The sequence below is a fragment of the Cetorhinus maximus genome, chromosome 31, assembly GCF_964194155.1.
Source record: "Cetorhinus maximus chromosome 31, sCetMax3.hap1.1, whole genome shotgun sequence".
NCBI classification, from domain to species: domain Eukaryota; kingdom Metazoa; phylum Chordata; class Chondrichthyes; order Lamniformes; family Cetorhinidae; genus Cetorhinus; species Cetorhinus maximus.
Genome location: NC_135909.1, coordinates 13,969,330 through 13,990,046, shown reverse-complemented (window position 1 = coordinate 13,990,046; position 20,717 = coordinate 13,969,330). Strand labels below are relative to the sequence as shown.

Genomic DNA, 20,717 nt, shown 5'->3' with positions numbered 1-20,717 from the left:
CGAGATGTGTGCACTGAATTCAGAAGCAACATGCCTGCCAGAGCATTTAGAAATTTAAAAAAAAAATAATATCTTATTAAAAATATAAGATGTCAAGCACATACATAAGACTACAAATAGCACTATAATAACTCCTCAAGTTACTAATTAACCTGACCCCCTCAGTTACACACCCTTTAAGGTCCGAAATAGATTTTAGAATTAAAGCAGACTCAGCAAGTTAACACAGTATCTTGGACAATGGAATGCCATATGGCTTTTCTCCAACTCCCGTTTAGTTAGACAGCAGACTTACGCAAAAATGCTGGAGGCTTCATTGAGGCCATTTCACACACTCCTGTTAGATCTTACATGGCCTTTTTCAACATCACCTTTCATTCTCCTTTATGTATGTTTCTCTCTTCTTGATATGTAAATTCTATAGACCCAGATGTCGATGAAATTGTATCTTCTTCACAATCTAAAAAACTCCCAGGTCGCCACTATTTCCAGTAACCTTTGGGAAAAATAAACATGTTCCTTAGCCTTGCTTATCTGGCTAGTTGAAAACTTACTGAGATACCGTTGAAATCCAAATATCCCTTCATTTATCTAAAAATGCAAATTCCCTTCACACCTTACATGCTAATCCAGGTTCCATGTTTACACATTAGCATGTCAAGCACCCAGCTTCTTTTGATGAGCTAAACTTGAGTCCAAATGTAATTACATTACACACAGACAGACCCAACTATACTTACCCCATAAAATTACTTCGCAATAAACCAGAAAAATATTATGAAACTGTTATACTTGTTTGACAGGAACTAATGCTTTCTGTGTAATGCATTGATTTCAATAAGTGAATATCCTCGGTGTACCACTCCTGGCTAATCCTGAGCAATAACTGGTGGCAGGTTTTTAAAGAGATGAAAGATTTCCCAGCGCTATTGAAGAAGCACAGTGAGTTCTCTTGCTGCCCTGACAAATATCCCTGACTCAATAACACCACCAAAAACAGCTGCACATAAAGAACTAACGGAAAGGTCAAAGTTTAATATTGAAAACCATACCCATTCCAGATTTCCAAAAGGACACATTGATCTTCAGAAAACATTCTTCATCAACTCCAATATCTGATCACTGAGAAACAGGTGTCTCCTCCCGCTTGGCTTCATTATGTGTGGAAATTGGAATTGTCTTGTTTCACAAGCTCATGAAAGTACCTGGGAGCAGTTTACTGTGTTTCAATGAGAAATTGTCATCTGAAATTTTAAAAAATTAACACAGAAAATGCTTGTAACATGGAGCAGGTTTGTTCATCACAGGATTAAAACAAGCTCACTTCCCCATCCAATGATTGATGCATGTCGACATTGAGAGAATATTAACAGAGAGGAAAACAACTGCTTTCTAATTCTACTCCCCTGCTGACTATTCCCAAAATCACCATGGAAGTGGGGCAATAGACCGATTTCAATTTCCAAATGCTGATCAAAGGATTGGCAGCTGGTGAAATGTGGTAAATGCAGGTTGGAGAGGATAATTTTCTTCCTGCAGTATTTCCTGGGAGACGAGTTGTGTGTGGAATTGCAGCTCAGCACTAGAGATTGTCAATGTTGAGAGAATAATGGGACCAACAAGTGATGACACCTCATTTCAGTTCCTTCCAGATTTAGTTTTTCTTTATGAATTCGGGGCGGAGGAACAAAAGTAAATATTCTTCCCCCAAGTTTGTCCTCCCATTTAATGAACTCATGACTGGTCTGTTTTTTTTGCTCCATTTATCCCTCTTCGTTTCGTAATCCTTAAAACACTTAACAAACAAGAGCTATCGATTTCAGTTTGGAACTTTTCGGTTGACCCCCAGCGTTTACAGCTGTTTGGCGGAGGGAGATTCCACCATGCTTTGTGTGAAGACGTACTTCCTGAAAATAACTTTCAAAGGTTTCATTCTAATTTCAAGGTTAAGCCCCCTTGTTGAGGGCACGACTCCCACCCTCGACCCCCATCTCCCGTCGCACCAGAGGTGACAGTTTCTCTCTATCTACCCTGTCAAATCATTCAAACACCGTAAACATTTCAGTTGGATCACCCCTTAGTCTCTGATATTCAAGACATTACAATACTAGTATTTACAATCTGTCCTCGTCATTTGAATCTGGTATCACTCTGATGAAATTATGCTGCCCCCACTCCAAGGCCAATCTAACATCCCTCAGGTCTGTTGTCAGGAACAGAACGCATTGATCTAAACAGGGTTTTATACAGCGGTAATATGATTCCCAATACTTTGTATTCTATTACTCTTAGATATTATTTTTATCTTCCTGTCCACTTGCTTTTAATGATGTCTGTACATCTCTCTCGGCTCCTCCACAGTTTCGAGTTTCTCACCACAAAATTAAACAACATTTTCTATCTCTCATAGGTTTAATTAGATGGCCCTTCACTTTAAAACTCATTTGCTAAAACTTGCTCACTCACTGGACTTATCAAGAAAATGTCAAACTAAATGTGTTCCACAAGGACAAAGTTATTTTTTTCTGCTCCATCGCCATTAGCTTTTCCAGCTGCTCTTTCAGCCACTGTAAATCCAGAGAATGAAAGGGAAGGAAAAGTCCTGCTCCCTTTCCTGAATTCTATTTGTTCATCATTCCAATAAAACATAGGTAAAGAACTGTAATAGCTCAGTATCAATTTTGATTAAGTCTGAAATATTCCATTAAAAAAAAACATTCTAGGTATTTAGCCTTCGCTGGTTTGGACAGCAATTATTGCCCATCCCTAATTGCCCTTGAGAATGTGGTGGTGACCTGCCTTCTTTAACCTCTGCAGTCCATGTGGTGTAGGTAGGTCCACAGTGCTGTCAGGAAGGGAGTTCTAGGGTTTTTTACCAGCGACGTTGAAGGGACAGCGATATATTTCCAATTCATGGCTTGAAGGTGAATTTCCAGGTGGTGGTGTTCCCATCTATCTGCTGACCGTGCCCTTCTACATGATAGTAGTCCAGGGTCTGGAAGGTGCTGTCGAAGGAGCCTTGGTGAGTTCCTGCTGTGCACCTTGAACATGGTATGCACTGCTGCTACTGTGCGTCGGTGGTGGAGGGAATGAATGTTTTTGGATGTGGTCTCCATCATGCGAGCGGCTTTGTCTTGGATGGTGTAAAGCTTCTTGGATGGTGTGGGAGCTGCACTCATCCAGGGAAGTGGGGAGCATTCAATCATTCTCCTGACTTGTGCCTTGTCGATGGTGGACAGGCTTTGGGGAGCCTGGATGTGAGTTACTCGTCGCACGATTCCTAGCCTCTGACCTGCTATTGTTGCCATAATGGCTATTCCAGTTCATTTTCTTGTCAATGGTAACTCCCAGGATGCTGATAGTGGGGGATTCAGTGATGCTAATGCCATTGAACATCAAGGTAATAGTTGGATTCTTACTTCTTGGAGATGATTATTGCCCGACACTTGTGTGGCGCGAATGTTACTTGCCACTTGTCATCTCCAGTGAGACATTGACAAGCATCCGATTCCAGGCCTTTTTTTATGCAAAACCTACTCAAACAGGAAGAAGCAATTAACTAAAAATATCCAATAACTTGCTTCGAACCGATGTGTGAAAAGCACAACGATTTCACAATCCCTCATCTTAACATCCCCTCATAGCCGATCCTAGCTTTAAGTTATGGTCTCGTATCCTTTTTTCCAGCCGTGAAGAGTGAGCAAGAAGGTTCTGAAAGTGCAGCCAAGTGTGCAATGTTGGAAATGCGGCTCCAGTAAGCAGGAAAAAATGTATCACGTCAAGTCAGGAACTGTTTGGAATGGAGCAGTGTGAAACATTTCCTCACAATTTATTTTTTTATCTAATCATTGGTTTTCAAACATTCCCATCAATGGGAAAAATATTGCTTAATGTGTATAATAAATGAATACCTGGGCTGATATTAAATACATTGGCTAATCTTAAATATCTGTACGAAATCTCCCCTTAACATTCTCTATGATAAGAGCATCTCCAGATTTTATTTTTCAGTCCATCCACGTACGGAATCCCTCACCACTGATCCCATTCCAGAAAATTTCCCCTCCACGCTCCTCAAGGACTTAGTGTTCTTCCTAAAGGTTTTCTCAAGCCCTCACCAAGATCTTATATTCCACATCACAACGTGATACCCCTCCAATTCTTTGAATCCTATCTATCCGCGTTATTTTTTATAAACTTAGCTAATGATTCCTTATGGATGAAGACAGGTGTCCTTCAACATTAATCTCCTTAAAGATTTGGAAAAATGACCTTCCAATCTCCAATGAATAAATCTTAATGAAATTCTCCAGTCAGCCCATGAACAACCCTGCCCCTTCATTCCACTTATTGTTACTTTTATATTCACTGATCCCACTTCTTCAGCACAAATGCTTCGCTCCTCTCCTTTAAACCCTCTTCACAATGAGGGCACAAATCCACCATCGACAATTTGCAAATGATTTCTTTCACATATAACTCGTGTTAAAGAAGAGATACGAGAAGGTCTGGCTGTGCTAAATGTTGATAAGTCAGTGGGACCAGATGGAATGCATCTGAAAATGCTGAGGGCTGTAATAGTGGAAACTGTGGAGGTATTGGACTGAATCTTCTGAATTTTATTTATTTTTTTACAGTTACAAACCACTTTGTTACTCTAGGATGCAGAAATGAATATAAGTGAATGAGTGTTGAACAGATTCTGACATCCCACATCTCAATTTTATTTTACATGGAGCAACTTGTCCTCAGTGTAAGTGTGTTGCTCTAAGAATGAGATCACCACGTTCTGGGAATATAGCAGCAATCCCACCAAGGTCTGAACTGCAACCTTGAAACTCAGTGAAAGGTTGTCACCCTCCCCTTCGAATCTGATCGCCACCTCAAGCCCAACATTCAGCTTGGGTGGCCAAACAAATCAATCTGATTCCTCTCGTCCTCCAGCGCAAACTGAACTCCAGAGGTGAGGTGAGAGTGAGTGCCCTTGACATCAAGGCAGCATTTGACTGTGTGGCATTATGGATCCCCAGCAAAACTGGAGACAATGGGAATCGGGGGAGGGGGGTGAGGAGCTCTCTGCTGGTTGGAGTCATACCCAGCACAAAGAAAGATGATTGTGGTTGTGGAGATCAATCATCCCAGTTCCAGGACATCACTGCGGGAGTTCCTCGGTGTGGTGTCCTAGGCCCAACCATCTTCAGCTGCTTCACCATTGAACTTCCTTCCAGCAGAATTGGGAATGTTCGCTGATGTTTGCTCAATGTCCAGCACCATTTTCAACACCTCCGATACTGAATCAGCCCATGTCCAAATCATCACCCACACTCTGTCCAGAAGACTCAGGACTTCAAAGAACTCTAAGAAATCTCCTCTCAAATTCCTCGTCTCCAAGGTAAATATCCCCTACCGCTACAATGTATCGAGGTAATTTAAGTTCCTCGCCGCGAAATATTCTCGTGAAACTTTACTGCTTCCTCTCCAATGCCTTCACATATTTCCAAAAGTGTGATGCCCGGAAATGGGCGCAATACTCCAGCTGTGGCCGAAATACTGTCTTTTCCAAGTTCAAAACAACCGCTTTGCTCTTGTAATCTATGCTCCCATTCATAAAGCCGAGGATGTTGTATGCTTCATGAACGATTCTTTCAACCTGCACTGCCTCCATCAATGATTTATGCAGATGTACATCATTTCCCGCTCTTCCGGCACCGTCTTTGGAATTGTAAACTTTGTTTTGTCTTTTCTCCCCGTGTTCTTCCGACCAAAATGAATCACTTCACCCTTCTCTGCAAAAAATTCAGACGCCCTATTTTCCAACCTGAATATGTCCTTTTGAAGGAAATTGCTCTTTCACTCGAATTTCTATCGGTCTCTTCACAACCACAGGACGTCCAAAACACTTCACAGGCAATGAGTGCTCTTGAAATGTCGTCATTGTTCAAATGGAGGAAATTGCTGACCCTTTGAACGTTTTGTTCTACAATGTCAGAAATTCCCTTATGTGGAATAGGAAATGAGCTTCACATGTGTTGGGCTCTGTGGCGCAACGGATAGCGTGTTGGACTTCTAGCTGTTGTTGTGTAAGAGATTCAAAGGTTGTAGGTTCGAGTCCCACCAGAGTCGATCTTTTAGATAAAAGCAAATCAGCAACTGGTTCATCGGAGAAGGGAAACTGCCGTCACCAACCCCTCTCTGTACAGGTGAATCTAGTCACGCCCCACTTTCCAATCTGAACCACTTAACAGAAGAAAACTCGCCACCGAATAGGGAAACAGGTGGCAAAAGGAGTAGAGCCGCTTCGCCGCAACAAGGATGCAGAATTGGCTGAGTGGCAGGAAACAGAGGTTGGTGGTAAATGGATGTTATTCGGCCTGGCGGAAGGGTTGGGACCTTTGCTGTTCCTCATAAATATCAATGACCGAGACCTTTGTTCCCAGGACAAAATTTCAACGTTTGCGGAGGATACAAAGCTTGGAAACATTGTGGAGAGTGTGGAGGATAGTGTAGAACTTCAAATGGACTTGGACCTGTTAGTGGAAATGGGGAGACAGGTGGCAGGTGAAGTTCAATGGAGAGAGGTTTGGTAGGAAGAACTTGCAAAGACAATATAAAATGAAGGGTACAACTCTAAGGGAGGTGGAAAAGCAGTGGGACTTGGGTGTTTATGTACGTAAATCATTGAAGGTGGAAGGACAGCTTGAGAGAGTGTTTCATCAACCATACAGTATCCTGGACTTTATTGATAAAGGGATAGAGTACAAGAGCAAGAGGCTATGTCGAATTTGTATAATTCACGAGTTCGGCCTCAACAAGAGTATTGCGTCCAGTTCTGGGCGCCACTCTTTAGGGAGGATGTGGAGGTGCTGGAGAGGGTGCAGAAAAGATTCACGTGAATGGTTCCAGGGATGGGGAGCTTCAGTTATGAAGATATATTGGAGAAGATAGGTCTGTTTTCCTTAGAGAAAAGAAGATTTAGAGGAGATTTGATAGAGGTGTTCACAATCATGAAAATTCTGGACAGGTTAGATAGGGAGAATTTTTTTTTCACTCGTGAGAGGATCGAAATGATATGTGATTAGTAAAAGAAGCGAATTTTTTTCAGAAGTTGTTTTTTAAATTATTATTTTGAAGCGAGTGGCTAGTGTCTGGAAGGCACTGCCCGAGAGTGTGATGGAGGCAGGATCAACTGAAGCATTCAAAAGGCAATTATAATGTTATCCGAAATGGAAGAATATGTAGGGTTACGGGGAGAAGGTGGGGGAATGGTTCAAGAGTTATTCATTTGGAGAGCCTGTGAAGACATGATGGGCCAAATGGCTTCTTTCTGTGCCGTAACAATGCAGTGATTCTGTGATATTTCGCCAACGAGCATCAGTGACATGCAGCATAACACTACTTCCCATAACTGCTCTGTCATCTTTCCAGACTGTTTCTGACAGACAGCTCGAAACAAGAATGATGTGAGTCTACAGTCCTGAACATCAAGACCAACACGGTTATCACAGCTGTAAGGAACACCCCCTGTTACAGCTTTAGATCAGACACTGGGAAGATTATCACAGGCGGTCTGCATGATCTTTCAGACACGTTTCCAATTGGACACATGGAATGAGCGGCTGTGTGAACATTAGTAGCCCAGGGATAGATTTCTCTATTGCCAGACTAGATTCTCAGTTCCTTTCCCAGACATTTCCCTTTCTCTTTCTAAATCCAAACTTGGTCTCTTATTCATTTCCGCTTGTCATTGCTTCATCAATGGCGGCCTCGTTTCTATCTGTCTGAGCATTTAGCTCTGAAATTCCTTCTAGAAACGCCCCCAGTTGCCAATCACCACCCTCCACCACGCTTAAGACCCTCTTAAAATCCATCCCCTTGACCAAGGTTTTGATCAGCTGTCCAAATTTGTGACTCGGTGTCGAATGTTGCTTGACTGAGCTCCTTCGAAGCGCTCTGGGAAGTTTTATTCAATTGCGGTGCTGTTGTTGAAATTGTTCAAATTTGGATAAATTAATATTCGGAATTAATTTTGTTAAAATTTTCCTCGAATTTTCTCCAATTGTTTCGCGTTGCGAAACTCCTGCCATGAGGTGGTCACATGATGGCCAGTTTGATAGAGTAAATAAGGAGAAACTGTTTCGACTGACAGAAATTTCGCTAACCAGAGGACACAGTTTGACGCTGATTGGGAAAATAGTCAGGAGAGAGATGAGGAGAATGTATTTTAAACTGAGTGTTGTTGTGAAATGGAAGCTTTATGGACGGGTGGTGGAAGCAGATTCAATAATAACTTTCAAAATGCATTTGTAGAAGTATCTGAAAGGAAATACAATACAGGAATATGGGGAGAGAGAATGGATGCGGGAGTAATTATATCGCTCAACCAAAGACCCAGCACAGGCGGAATGACCTCTGTCTGTCCTGTATCCTTCTATGATTCATGGATATAAATCAGTCCTCCGTTCTGTAGAGCATGAAGGGCGTGAGAAACTGGCATGAGAATTGATCCCGTTGGCGCAGAATGGAAACGGTAAAATATTTATTCTTTCAGGGAATCGCAATTGAATTGCAGGTATGACTATGTCTGTTTAAATGTGGTTTGTTACCAGTTCCATATTATTGAATTTAACGAGTTGTGTTATCAGGCAAGGAGCTTACTATGATATAAAAACAGAAAATGCTAGAAACACTCAGCAACTGTAGATGGAAAACGAATTAATGTTTCAAGTTAACGATACTCCAGCAGAACTGAGGAAAGGTAGAAATGTAATAGGTTTTGAACAAGTGAAAGAGTCGGGGGCTGGGAAGAGGTTGAAGAAAAGCGCAGGTCTGTGATGGTGTGGGTGCCCGGAGAGATGAAATTACAAAAATAAGTTTCACGGGGCAAAAGCCACAGGGAGTTCTATTGGAACAGGGAAATAAACAAGCGATTGGCCCAGATGAGGTATGAATGGTTGGATAGTAGCCGTCGAATTGCAAAGAGAAAGAATAGAGAATGAGGGAAAAGACGAAATAGCAAAAAAAAACACATGAAACAAAATAGGGGCAGTGTTTATAATCTAAAAATATTGAACTCAGTGTGATCCTGAAACCTGTAGGGTGCCGAGTTGAAAGATGACCGTGTTCTTCCTCGGGCTTACGTTAATCTTCATTGGAACGGTGCAGCAGACCAAGGACAGAAAGGTCAGAGTGGGAGCAAGGTGGAGAATTGAAATTACAAGTGGCAGGAAAGTCGGAGTCAGGCTTGCGGACTGAAAGGAGGTGTTGGCAAAGCGGTCACTCAGTCTGTGGGGCCTCACCAAGTAGCGGAGGCCATATTGTGAACACCAAATATATTATCTTAAATTGAAAGCAGGGCAAGTGTATCATTGTTACACTTGGAAGGAGTGTTTGGGGCCTTGAATGTTGAGAAGGGAAGAGGTAGAAGAGGAGTTTCAACTCATGCACTTGCATGGGATTGTGCCCTAGAAAAGGGAAGGTGCACTGGGGGAGCACCAGCTGTCGCCGAGTGAATGGCCCCTTTGGAATGGTGATTGTGGAGGAGAAGGGAGGGTATTTTTGGTGGTCATATCATGCTGGCTGTGGTGGAAATGTCGGAGGGTAATGTGTCGAATATGGAAACTGGCGGGCTGGACGGTTAAAACAAGCGCCACTGAATCAGCTCCGCTCAATTTACACAGGACACAATGGTCCGCAATTTCCGGTCAGCAGCAATTACCACCTTACCCAAAGATTTTGCCTCCCGGATGTTCCTGCACATTTCTCCAGGGAACTTCTCGTCCTGATGTCAGAGAAATGCGCTGCACCGCCGCCATCTAACTCCCCCATCTCAACCCAGCGGCAGAGTCATGGACGAAAGTACATGGCCCCTTTTTACAACATTAACTGCCATATTCTGGTAGTTTAAATATCGAGTCATTGACTGTGCGGGAGCTAATAGATGACTGACTGGGTGAGCTCGTGACTGAATGACTGGTTAGGTTGGTGACGTGTGCACTTAGATAGCTGGGTTGACGCACTCTGGAGGACAATGAATACACATACCAGTTATCTCACTTACCTGTGGGAGGCTCGTTGGTCTAGAGGTATGATTCTCGCTTCGGGGCTTTCGTTAAACGATCGTGCGAGAGGTCCCGGGTTCAATTCCCGGACGAGCCCTCGCATTTTACCACTTGCAATCCACATTTCTTGACGAGCGAAAAGTCGGGTTTTACTTCAACCCAGGTGAGTTTTTTGAACCTGAGAAGTCGTGATAACGAAATTATCACTGCAAAACACGTGGAGTAAATGAAGAAACTGTTGCTCATGTAATCGGACGGTTAATTTATCCTAATAAGAGAATGAGTGTAACTGAAACTTGAGATTTCTTGCCGTCTCCATGGATACTGCCTGGCCGAGACACTGCCTGGTGTATTTCTTCAATGTTCTCTTTTACCTAGAGCGCTCTGAAAGAATGGCTGATATCTTTTGGGTGCCAATGAATGTCTATATTGGCTGAGTTATATACATACAGTTACATTATTGGTCTCGCCGTGTGATTCTCGCTACGGGACGTTTCATAAGTGAGAATGTGAGCGGTCTCTGTTTCAAATCTCAGGCGAGCTCTCAGGTGTTGTTATTTGTCGTGTAAATCGCCCAGTGCATTGTCTAAAACTCATTGCGGTCTAGGTAGGGCGGTTTACTTATATCAGGGGTAAGTTTGACAACTGGACCCACCATTGCAGAGAACTCATCGATGAAACACACATGAAGGAAATGAAGGCAATTTGGAAAAAAAAACAATTGCCCACTTAATCGCACTGTAATGTTACCCGAACACACTAATTAGACAGCCCCATTTTCTGGATGAATGTATTCGGCTGTTGTATTCTCTGAGAGAATTGTAAACTTCTCTGAGACGGCCAGGTCTGGTAGCCCTATAGTGTGAATTTGATTTGATCATATTTTGTTTGTGTTCTAGGAGTTGTACTGAGCAGAAAGTGAGCCGTTTCACCTCGATCGATATTTTAGTGTAAAAGTAATAAACAATTTCAAGAGAAGGTATTTGATAGGCGGTGTGTGCATAAAGTTGATTAGGACCAGACGCAGACGAGGTGCATCCAGAATACTGAGGGAGGAGAGCAGGAATTGCAGGGACATAGGGCACAATTTTCCAATATTCCTTCGACTCGCGGTGGTGACAGCGGAGTGGAGAATTGCTATTGTAACATCCTTGTTCAAACAAATGTGTAAGGATAAGCCCAGAAACTACAGGGCAGCCAGTTTAACCTGGGTGGTGAGCGACCTTTCAGAAAGGAAAATTCCCGACAACATGAAAATTACCTCGGGAAAATGCACATTAATAAGTAAAACCAGCTTGGATTATGTTATTTTCCCAGCTGTGATTAGCCCGGGACAATCCTAAACCCAGAGTGGAGCCCAGCTTGATAGATCCTAACTTTTATTTGTTTGTTTAAATACATGGAAAGTAGCTAGTGAACAGTCACAGGAGTCAGCTGATCAACTTTTAGCAAAAATTAAATAAAACATTTATTCAACGAGAAAAGGTGAACCATGTTACAATACTCTTTCGCCCACTACTAAAACTTTACAGGTGGAGACAGATTTGTAAGGATAACGCAAGTTGCAAAATCTATTTTCTTCTTGAATTTCCACAGTAACTACACAATCCATGTATCAATAGGCACCCTGTGGTAAGGCACACCAGACCCTGAAACCAAGTGACAGATACCACCTTAACCAGGTGCTATGGATCTCTCCTCAACTCCCCACAGAAGCTTGTCAAGCCGAGAGTCAACCAATTTCAATGCACTCCGCCTTTCACACGAGGATTTCCAATCTCTGCTCTCCATACGTTGCCTTGGAATCTTCTCCCAATCCAATGCTTTCACTCAGACGCCTTCCTCAAGAGTTCAGCTCCAGGGTTTCGAACTCCCCTTGCAATGTCCATCTCGCCTAGGTCACCACATGCATACAAGCAGTCTTCCACGAATTCTCTCTCACCGACTCAGCTGTCAACAGTAGACTACTACTTCACCTGTCCATGGCAAAATTTAAAGACCTTCAGTTGTCTCTTTGTTCCTTCTTGCCCCTTGCCAGTTGTTCTCGCTTTAAACCTGTTTTCTGCAGGTTTTGTGCATTTAACTCTGAAGCTTGGAGCCATTCCCTCTGCCCCTCACTCTTAAATTCATTAACAGGACCTGTTTGAGGTTCCAATCATTCCTTTGACCAGAAGGTCTGTTTTGGACTTTCCCCTCTTCCACTCCCCTGGATTTTGGGATTTTTCTTTCGCTTGGGACTAAGTATGTGCCCCCTTTTCCACTCTCTCTTGACAGCAACTTTCAAAAATCAACCGAGGTCCACAACGTCCAAATCACAACTGCAGTTTCTCTCCTTCTGTGTGTGTGTCTGTGGGAGGGACCTGCCTCTCTGCCTCCCTGTTGCTAGGCAACAGTCCAATTCTTCTACTGATGTGTTTGCTTCACTTCTTAAGTCGTAAACCTGATTTGAAATGCAAGAACCTTTTTAAAACGAAACTAAAACTCCATTTGACCTTTCTTAACACACATACAGAAATACACATCAAACTTAAACTTTAAAGCTAAAACTCATTCCTAACAATTGCAAATACCAGTGTAACTTACTTAAACCTCTCTACTTCCTAACAATTTGGTAAGAAAAAATCGTGTTATTTAACTTCAGTTAGTTTTTTTTGATGCGACAGCAAAGAATTTTGATGAGGGTGAAGCCCTTGATGTGATTTACATAAACGTGCAAAAGGCAATAGATAAAGTGATGGACAAAAGACTTCTGAGGAAAATTAGAGCTCATTGAATAGAAAGGACAATAACAGCACAGATACGAAATGAGCTGAGTGACGGGAACCAAAGATTTGTGGTGAACTGTTGCATTTTGGACTGGAGAAAGTTATCTTGTGGAGCTCCCCAGGTCTCTCGGGGACTTGTGGGATATCGGGAACTGGCGGAAAAATAGAGTTGAGGCCCAAGGTCAACCATGATATCATCGTTTGGCAGGGTAGGCGCGATGGGCCGTGTGGTCTACTGCTGTTCCTATTTCTTGTGTCCAGTGTCAGGGCCCCTGCCCTTCCTGTAATTCATCAGCCAGATCTTGTTGCAAGCTCACAATTTTCCGATGATACAAAAGTTAGAAGCACTGTGAACTGTGAGGAGGATAGTGTAGAACTCCAAAGGGATCTAGAAATGTTGATGGAATGGGCGGATAATTAGCAGGTGAAATTTATTGCAGAGTAACCTGTTGTCATTCGTTTTTGTAGGAAGAACAGGGAGAGGCAACACGAAATGAAGGTTACAATTATAAAGGAAGTGCGGGAACAGAGGGATGTGGGTATATATGTGTATATATCATTTATCATCACAGGACAGGTTGAGAGAATGGCCAGTAAAACAGACAACGTCATGGGCTTCATCAAGAAAGCATGTAGTACAAAAACAATAAAGTTATGTGAAGCCTGTAGAAAACACTGCTTCGGCCTCAACTGGAGTATTGTATCTAATCCTGTGCACCACAATTTAGCAAGGATGTGAAAGCATTAGTGAGATTGCAGGAAAAATTCACAAGACAGATCCAGGCATGAGGAACTTAATTCACATTGAATGATTGGAGAAGTTGGGAATGTGTTTCTTGAAGAGAGGGAGTTTGAGAGGAGATTTGATAGAGTTATTCAAAATCACGAGATGTGTGGACAGAGTAAATACGGTTTAACTGTTCCATTGATGGAATGATCCAGAACAAGAGGACACAGATTTAAATTAATTTACAAAAAACACAATTACCACATAAGGAAATATTTTTTTTCATGCTGCATGTGTTTAGGATGTTTAATGCAGTGTCTGTGAGTGTGCTGGAGGCAGGGACAATTGAGGTTTTCAAAAGGGAATTTTATCTTGATCTGAAAAGAAAAATGAGCAGTGTTACAGGGAAAAGGGTGCGGAGTGGCAGCAGGTGAGCTGCTCGTTCAGGGGGCCAGCCGTGTCCAGACGGGCCGAATGTGCTCATTATGTTCTGTAATTCAATGATCCCATAAAGAATAAGGGACGTTAGTGAAGATTATGATCAATTGGTGAGCAGCAAGTGTCTAATTGAGTTTCTCAGGGCAGTAAGTGTTGGAATTTCCTGGGACAGGATGTGACTAAGTGGCAGTTTCCTGGAACAAAACATTCATAGGAATAGAACCATAGAAAAGTTACAGCATAGAAGGAGGCCATTCAGCCTATCTTGTCCATGCCAGCCCGAGGACACCCAGGTGCCCTTTCTAATCCCACCTTCCTATGGCAATTGACCATCATTTAACGGAATTATTTAACAGCTCATAATGCAACATCGATCTGAGCCTAACCGATGTAGTTACTTAGAACAACTGACAAGTGCACTCAACAACCTCCAATCTTCTGTCAATAGTATAAGACAGGCACTAGAATCATTTGACAGAGAAATTGGGAGACATGGATTCGTTGGTTGCTCCATGCAAGTTGCTAATGTTGAGATTGATTCATCGTCATTTCACATAGAAATCAGTTTCAACTCAATGAAATCAAACCACCTTCCCACTCATTCAGTGAAAGTGTTGTTTTCTTTGCAAACATTGCAGAGTTATTTATTGAAATGCTTCATCTTGCTGTTTTGACCCTTTGTTCTCAGTCATCTTTGTATTTTTAGTTCCTAACAAATCAACAACTGGTATTCATCCTGATAAATTACTTCTGCACAGGGTGTCTCGGTTGGTGACATTCACACCTCTGAGCCGCAAGTTTATAGAGTCAAATTTCAATCCAGGGCTTGAGGACCAAAGTCAATGTCAACATTGGTGGTGGCTCAAGAAGGCAGCTCACCACCTCCTTCTCAGGGCAAATCTGAACTCTTTAAAATGTAAGTATATCGCCCCTTAAGGAAGGAGACCTAAACAGGACTCAATACTCTAAGTTTTGTCCCATACACCTCTTCAGTTATCACAAGAATGCCCGAGTTTATACTCCATTCCCCTTGCAATAAAGGCCAACACCTCATTAGCCTTCCTAACTGCCTGCTGTACCTGCAACCTAGCTTTGTATTGTGATACATGTACAAGGACATCCAAGTCTCAGTGCAGCACAGCATTCTGCCATCTCTCTTCATTTAAAGAATATTAGTATTTTTTTAGCTATCCCACCAAAGTGGTGATCCTCACATATTCCCACGTTATTGTATCTACCAAACTTCTGTCCATCATCTCAACCTCTCTTTATTCCTTTAAAAACACTTTACATTCTGCTCACATTTTGCTTGCCTACTACTTAGTCTTTAGCACTATGAATTGTAAACTTGTGTAAGGGGAGACGGAAAGACAGTATTTGCTATTCTTTTACCAATTATCTTAGATCTGTAACACCAAGATAAATCCAGTTTTAAGATTAAAAACATGAATGAGTCATAGGCCAGAACTGGATACAGAAAACTATAAAATAATGTTAAGCAACTGAACCATGAGTCCAGTCTGGCCAGTGAGGAATCTATCCCTGAACCACAAACGTTCACAAATCCGCTCACTCCATGTGTCTAGATGGAAACCTGTCTGAAGGAACATGCAGCCTGACAATGTGAAACAAACGGTTGGAAATTTCACCAATTTCCTAAATTAAAATGCCGAACACACTTGAGAAGTTCTCCAGTGGTTGTCACGCGTCGTTCTGAAATCTTGTGGTTGTCAAAACGGCTGAAGAAAAGCAAAGCTTTGTTGTCTTTCAGAGAAAACCTATCCAACGCAGGATGTTCCCTCCTTCTCGCTCTTCCTCATTCCCTGCACACGTTGGAGTCTGATCTCGCAGGCTTAATAGACGCAATCTCGGCTGTCTGTCAAAGGGCTGATCGGAACCTGTTTCATTATCCAGGTAAATACCTACACAGAAATAACAACAACAACAAAATTATTGTGGGTGCTGATTTATTTATTACAGGATGTGGGCGTCGCTGGCAAGGCCAGCGTTTATTGCCCATCCACAACTACCCTTCAGAAACAGGTGGTGAGCTGCCATCTTGAACCGCTGCAGCCTCTGTGGTGTAGGTACACCCACTGTGCTGTTAGAAAGGGAATTCCATGGTTTTGAACCGGTGACAGTGAAGGAATGGCGATCTATTTCCAAGTCAGGATAATGTGCGGCTTGGAGGAGAACTTCCACGTGTTGGTGTTCCCATGTGTCTGCTGCCTTTGCACTTCCAGATGATAGCTGTCGTGGGTTTGCCTGCCGGTTTTGCAGTCCATCCAAATGCTCACAATTTATGACGAGAATATCGTTTCCACACGTTATCTTTGGTTCCTTTTCGAATGAATTAAAATCTGCCCTGTTTGGTTACTGACCTTTGAGGCAGTGGGAACAGGTCATCTTTATTTACTTTCTCTAAACCCTCTTGACAGTTCTGTCTGTGGAGTGATCAAAAATACCGAAAGCCAGACGTGGGATTTGAACAATGAGGGACTGTAGATCAATGATAAGGGAAGTGATACTTTGATAATCAGATTAGGAAATAGTTTGAAAGTTATGAAATCCGTCCAAACCTGTGCATTGCTGGTTCAGGAGCACAATGCGTCACTAGGGCGTGGGAAACTCGGATTAGATTCCCGAAGTTGCCGATTCTGTAACAGCGTCACAGTCCCTAAATTATTTTATTTTCTTCAGGTTACTTTCAGTTTGCTTTCTGTTTTAGTGCAGTGATCTTGTAGTTAGGGAAATACATTGATTTCAGCATGATGGGCGGATTGGTGATTCAGGGGTAGAATTCTTACTTTTCATCAAAGAAACCTGGGTTCGATTACAGTGAATGCATAACTCAATGTCTTCAATAATGTTTCAAGGATCAAATTTCCGGGACAGATAAATACCCATTTTCTCACTGATCCATCATATATTTGATGAACACAAGTCTATAAAACTGAGATTTAAAATTAAAGTGCTGTTCCCCGATGGGATCTCTGAAATTCCAGGACCCTTTGCTGAGAGAGATGTTTCCTAATTTCACTCCGGAAACGTCATGTTTTTTGACTGAGCCCCAACGCCCTTACACCCCTCCCCCTCCCCCAATTCCAAAATTCCCACCATCACAGAAGTTTCTCTCTCTGACACTATCGCCTTAACAAGTCGGAAACTGCGATCAAATTGCTCATTAATTCGGGAAGAACGGCTTCCTTTGTTCGTGGTTTATATGAAGGGGCTGTTCTGTGGTTTATTTTCTGGAATTTAGCAGCGGTTGAGTGGAGGCCACGAGGCAGAGAGTGAGAGAGATTCAAAACACTGCAGGAGAATGATGAGGAGAGGGTGCGGACAATAGGAACTGAGTTCCCGATCTCCAAATGCTTATTTTCCAACGCAAGACACAGAGTCAAACTCAGACCCTGAGGCCATGGATCTGGGATTCAGCGGATCATCCAAAAATCGAACTGAAAAATATACAACCACGATATTTATTTACATGGCACTAGCATCAGTTCCAGTATCGTATTACCTGACCGCGTGGCCTAATGGATAAGGCGTCTGACTTCGGTGGTATTTGAAGAGGTTATCAGAAGATTGCAGGTTCGAGTCCTGCCGTGGTCGTTTTATATAAAAATCTGTTTAACTTCCTGAAAACCGCGGTCTCACTCGTCAGCTGAAGGTTCTGCGTTTCCTTCCTAACATGGCAGGGCTCTTTCTCAAAATGTCTGCTCTTGTTAATTTGTGCATTAATTTCTAACTCATTTTGTTTAACTGATCAGGTTCGTTAAATGATTGATGTGTCCAACTGGAACAAAAGCTGTGCATCAATCAGTTTAATAAAATGCTTTGGGAGAATTCCAATCTTCTCATGAAGCGGCTCGATCATTAGCTGAATCTGCTGTCACTGGACTAACAATACAGAGGTGCCAGGCTAATCTCTGCGGGCACGGGTTTAAATCCCAACAGAGCAGATTTAAATTAAAATATTTCCTACATTTGGAATTAAAACCTCGGCTCGGTAATGGCGGCTATGAAACTATCATCGATTGTAGTAAAAACCCACCCGGTTCACGAATGCCCTTTACGGAAAGAAATCATCCGCCCTTCCCTTGCCTGCTCTACATGTGACTCCAGACCCACAGTAATTTACTTCACTCCTAACTTCAAGGATAATGTGAGATGATCATCAAATTCTGGGATTGCAAAAGACGCCCATATACTATGAAAAAATAAACAAGTGTTAAACAGACACGACATGATTTTCAGGATGTCTACCTTTTCCCTTGAAGAATGAAGGCTGGGGGGTGGTCTCATACAGGTCTTTAAAATTATGAAAGATTCTGGGAGGCTGAATTCAGGGAAAATGGAGCAGAGAAGGGTAGATAAGTATGTGTCTCGCTCTCACAAACAAGACAGCGGCTGACGGGTCGAATGTAACTACTTAACTGTGCATCGGCGACTCATACGAGCGGTAAATAAATTCCATCCGCAATGTCTCCGCGGCACCCTCCAGATTCCGTGGGAGCACTGCCGAACAAACTCTAGTGTCGTTCTTGAAGGCAGCTCCACCAGCATTCAGGCCAAACTCCTGAAAAATTAAGATAAAAGCAAAATACGGCGGATACTGGAAATCTAGAACAAAATCAAAAATACCTGGAATAACTCAGCAGGTCTGACAGCATCTGCGGAGAGGAATACAGTTAACGTTTCGAGTCCGAATGACTGTTCAACTGATGAAGGTTCATTCGGACTCGAAACGTTAACTGTATTCCCCTCCGCAGATGCTGTCAGACTTGCTGAGCTTTTCCATCTATTTTTGTTTTTGTTCCTGAAAAATTAACTTGGATGGACTGCACACTGTGTCCGGATAATCGAAAAGCGTCGCAACCGCCAAGTCCTGTTTCCTCAACTCTCAAATGGACAACATTCCAGGGGAAGACAAAGAAAATGCTTCAAAGACACTTTGAAACGTTAATTCAAACGCTGCAGCATTCATATTAATGACTGCGAGGAACTTGCTTCTCACCATTAAAAATGACCAAAACCTGCCCCCCAAGCTGCAGCGCGCTGTGAGTCCCCAGGTCTTAATGATGAGGCAGAACGGCGGCTAAGAAGAAGTAACAGGAAGCAAATCCTGCTCTCTGGATCTCACTACCTCGTGGGACATCCTGTCCCCATGTGTCCAAAGGTCTGTGGGCCAAGAATCGGCCTGTTCACTCTCATGAAGACCCATGGCAGAAACTCACGGCCCTGAGTGGATGTCATCCTCGTACCGAGGGACAGACGATAACCACTGCTTGTTACATAATACATATAGGAAGAGGTCATCTCCATCCATAGTATTTCTACAACTGCCTCTTGCCGAATAATATGAACAATATCCACTGTTTTCTCTGATCTGTCAACTTCACTGTATCAGAATGTGCTGCCATCTACTGGCCGCAACAGAGCGGTAGAAATTCACATTGTCGGTGTCGCAGAAACAGGTCAATGTGGGTAATTTGTGATGTGATGTGATGGGGCAGACATAGAAATACAAATATGAAATACAATTTAGGAAACACAATTAATTAATTTATTCCCATTGAATCGGCAGCAGTTACAGGCCAACTATTGCCTGGAGCAACTGAGACGATTAGATAAACTGCATTTAAGGGAAGTCTAGATAAGTATAGGAGGGAGAATGAATTTCAGGGATAAACAGAGAATGTTACATGAAGTATTCTAGGCGGAGGATCTTGTCGGGCAGTTTACCTGTTGGAACAAATGGCCCACTTTCAGTGAGGTATATTCTGGTTTGAATGAATCCAGATTTGCAAAGTGTCTCCGGGACTGACATATACGTAATGAATCCCACACTCAAAGTGTGAGCAAAAGACAGAGAGACCAGAATGAATCATTAACTTAAGCCTGGCAACAGTCACTGACTGATACATATTGAATCGCACACTCTCACAGTATTCAGTGGACAGAATGATACAGAATGAATCATACACACAGGCACATCATCAGAAACTGACAGATCCATGATTAATCCCGAAAACAAATCCTGTCCCAGGGACAAAACGATAAAGAATTAATCCACAGAGACCGACAGATGAACAATGAATTCCACACTCAAACCCTGTTCCAGAGACAAAGTGGTACTGAATGAATCTCACACACATACACATAGAATAGCTACAACAGAGAAGGGGACTATTCGGCCCTCTGTCTCTCCTGAGATGCTTCAGCAGAAACTCAGCTATCCCAGTCCCCAGCCCTGTCTCCACAGCCATGTAAACTTTTATCTTCAGGTGGCAGTCCAGTTCCACTATGAAAGCCCCGAGTGGCTGCATATCTTACTGATTGGACACAGGAGTTGATCTTTCATCAGTCCAGTGAAGTACAGACCAACTGAATATTAGAGCAATTTCTGATATGGATACATTTCAAATGCAGTTCATTTCTCATTTTGCTAATATATCAAGAGATTCAAACTAGTTCTGTTAAAGCAGAATGACAGTGAGATCAGTAAGAAATGTTTACAAAGCACAGCAATATCTTTCTGCTCACTGTACACACATATAGCGAATTGTTTCAAACAGCAGGAGCGGAAACCGCAGACCGCAGTCTTCATGTTAGCATTGACCTGAATTTCAGTTTTGTGGCTAGAGGGGTACAGGGAGCGCGGATGTTATTGTGGGAAGTGAAGTCACTTTTCCTGTGAATGGAGCCGTTTAAAGAGCTCGGGCC

General features: G+C 42.6%; 3 non-coding genes across 3 annotated transcripts; all 3 read left to right on the top strand.

The window, feature by feature from the left end:
- Positions 1 to 6,032: 6,032 nt before the first annotated feature.
- trnar-ucu (transfer RNA arginine (anticodon UCU)) lies at positions 6,033 to 6,123 on the top strand. The gene is given in 2 exon segments: positions 6,033 to 6,069; positions 6,088 to 6,123. It is a non-coding gene; the product is annotated as a tRNA-Arg (tRNA).
- A 3,942-nt stretch (positions 6,124 to 10,065) lies between these two features.
- Positions 10,066 to 10,155, top strand: trnap-cgg (transfer RNA proline (anticodon CGG)). Its single transcript is given in 2 exon segments — positions 10,066 to 10,101; positions 10,120 to 10,155. It is a non-coding gene; the product is annotated as a tRNA-Pro (tRNA).
- Positions 10,156 to 17,513: 7,358 nt separating this feature from the next.
- On the top strand, positions 17,514 to 17,603 carry trnar-ucg (transfer RNA arginine (anticodon UCG)). Its single transcript is given in 2 exon segments — positions 17,514 to 17,550; positions 17,568 to 17,603. It is a non-coding gene; the product is annotated as a tRNA-Arg (tRNA).
- The last annotated feature ends 3,114 nt before the right edge of the window (positions 17,604 to 20,717 follow it).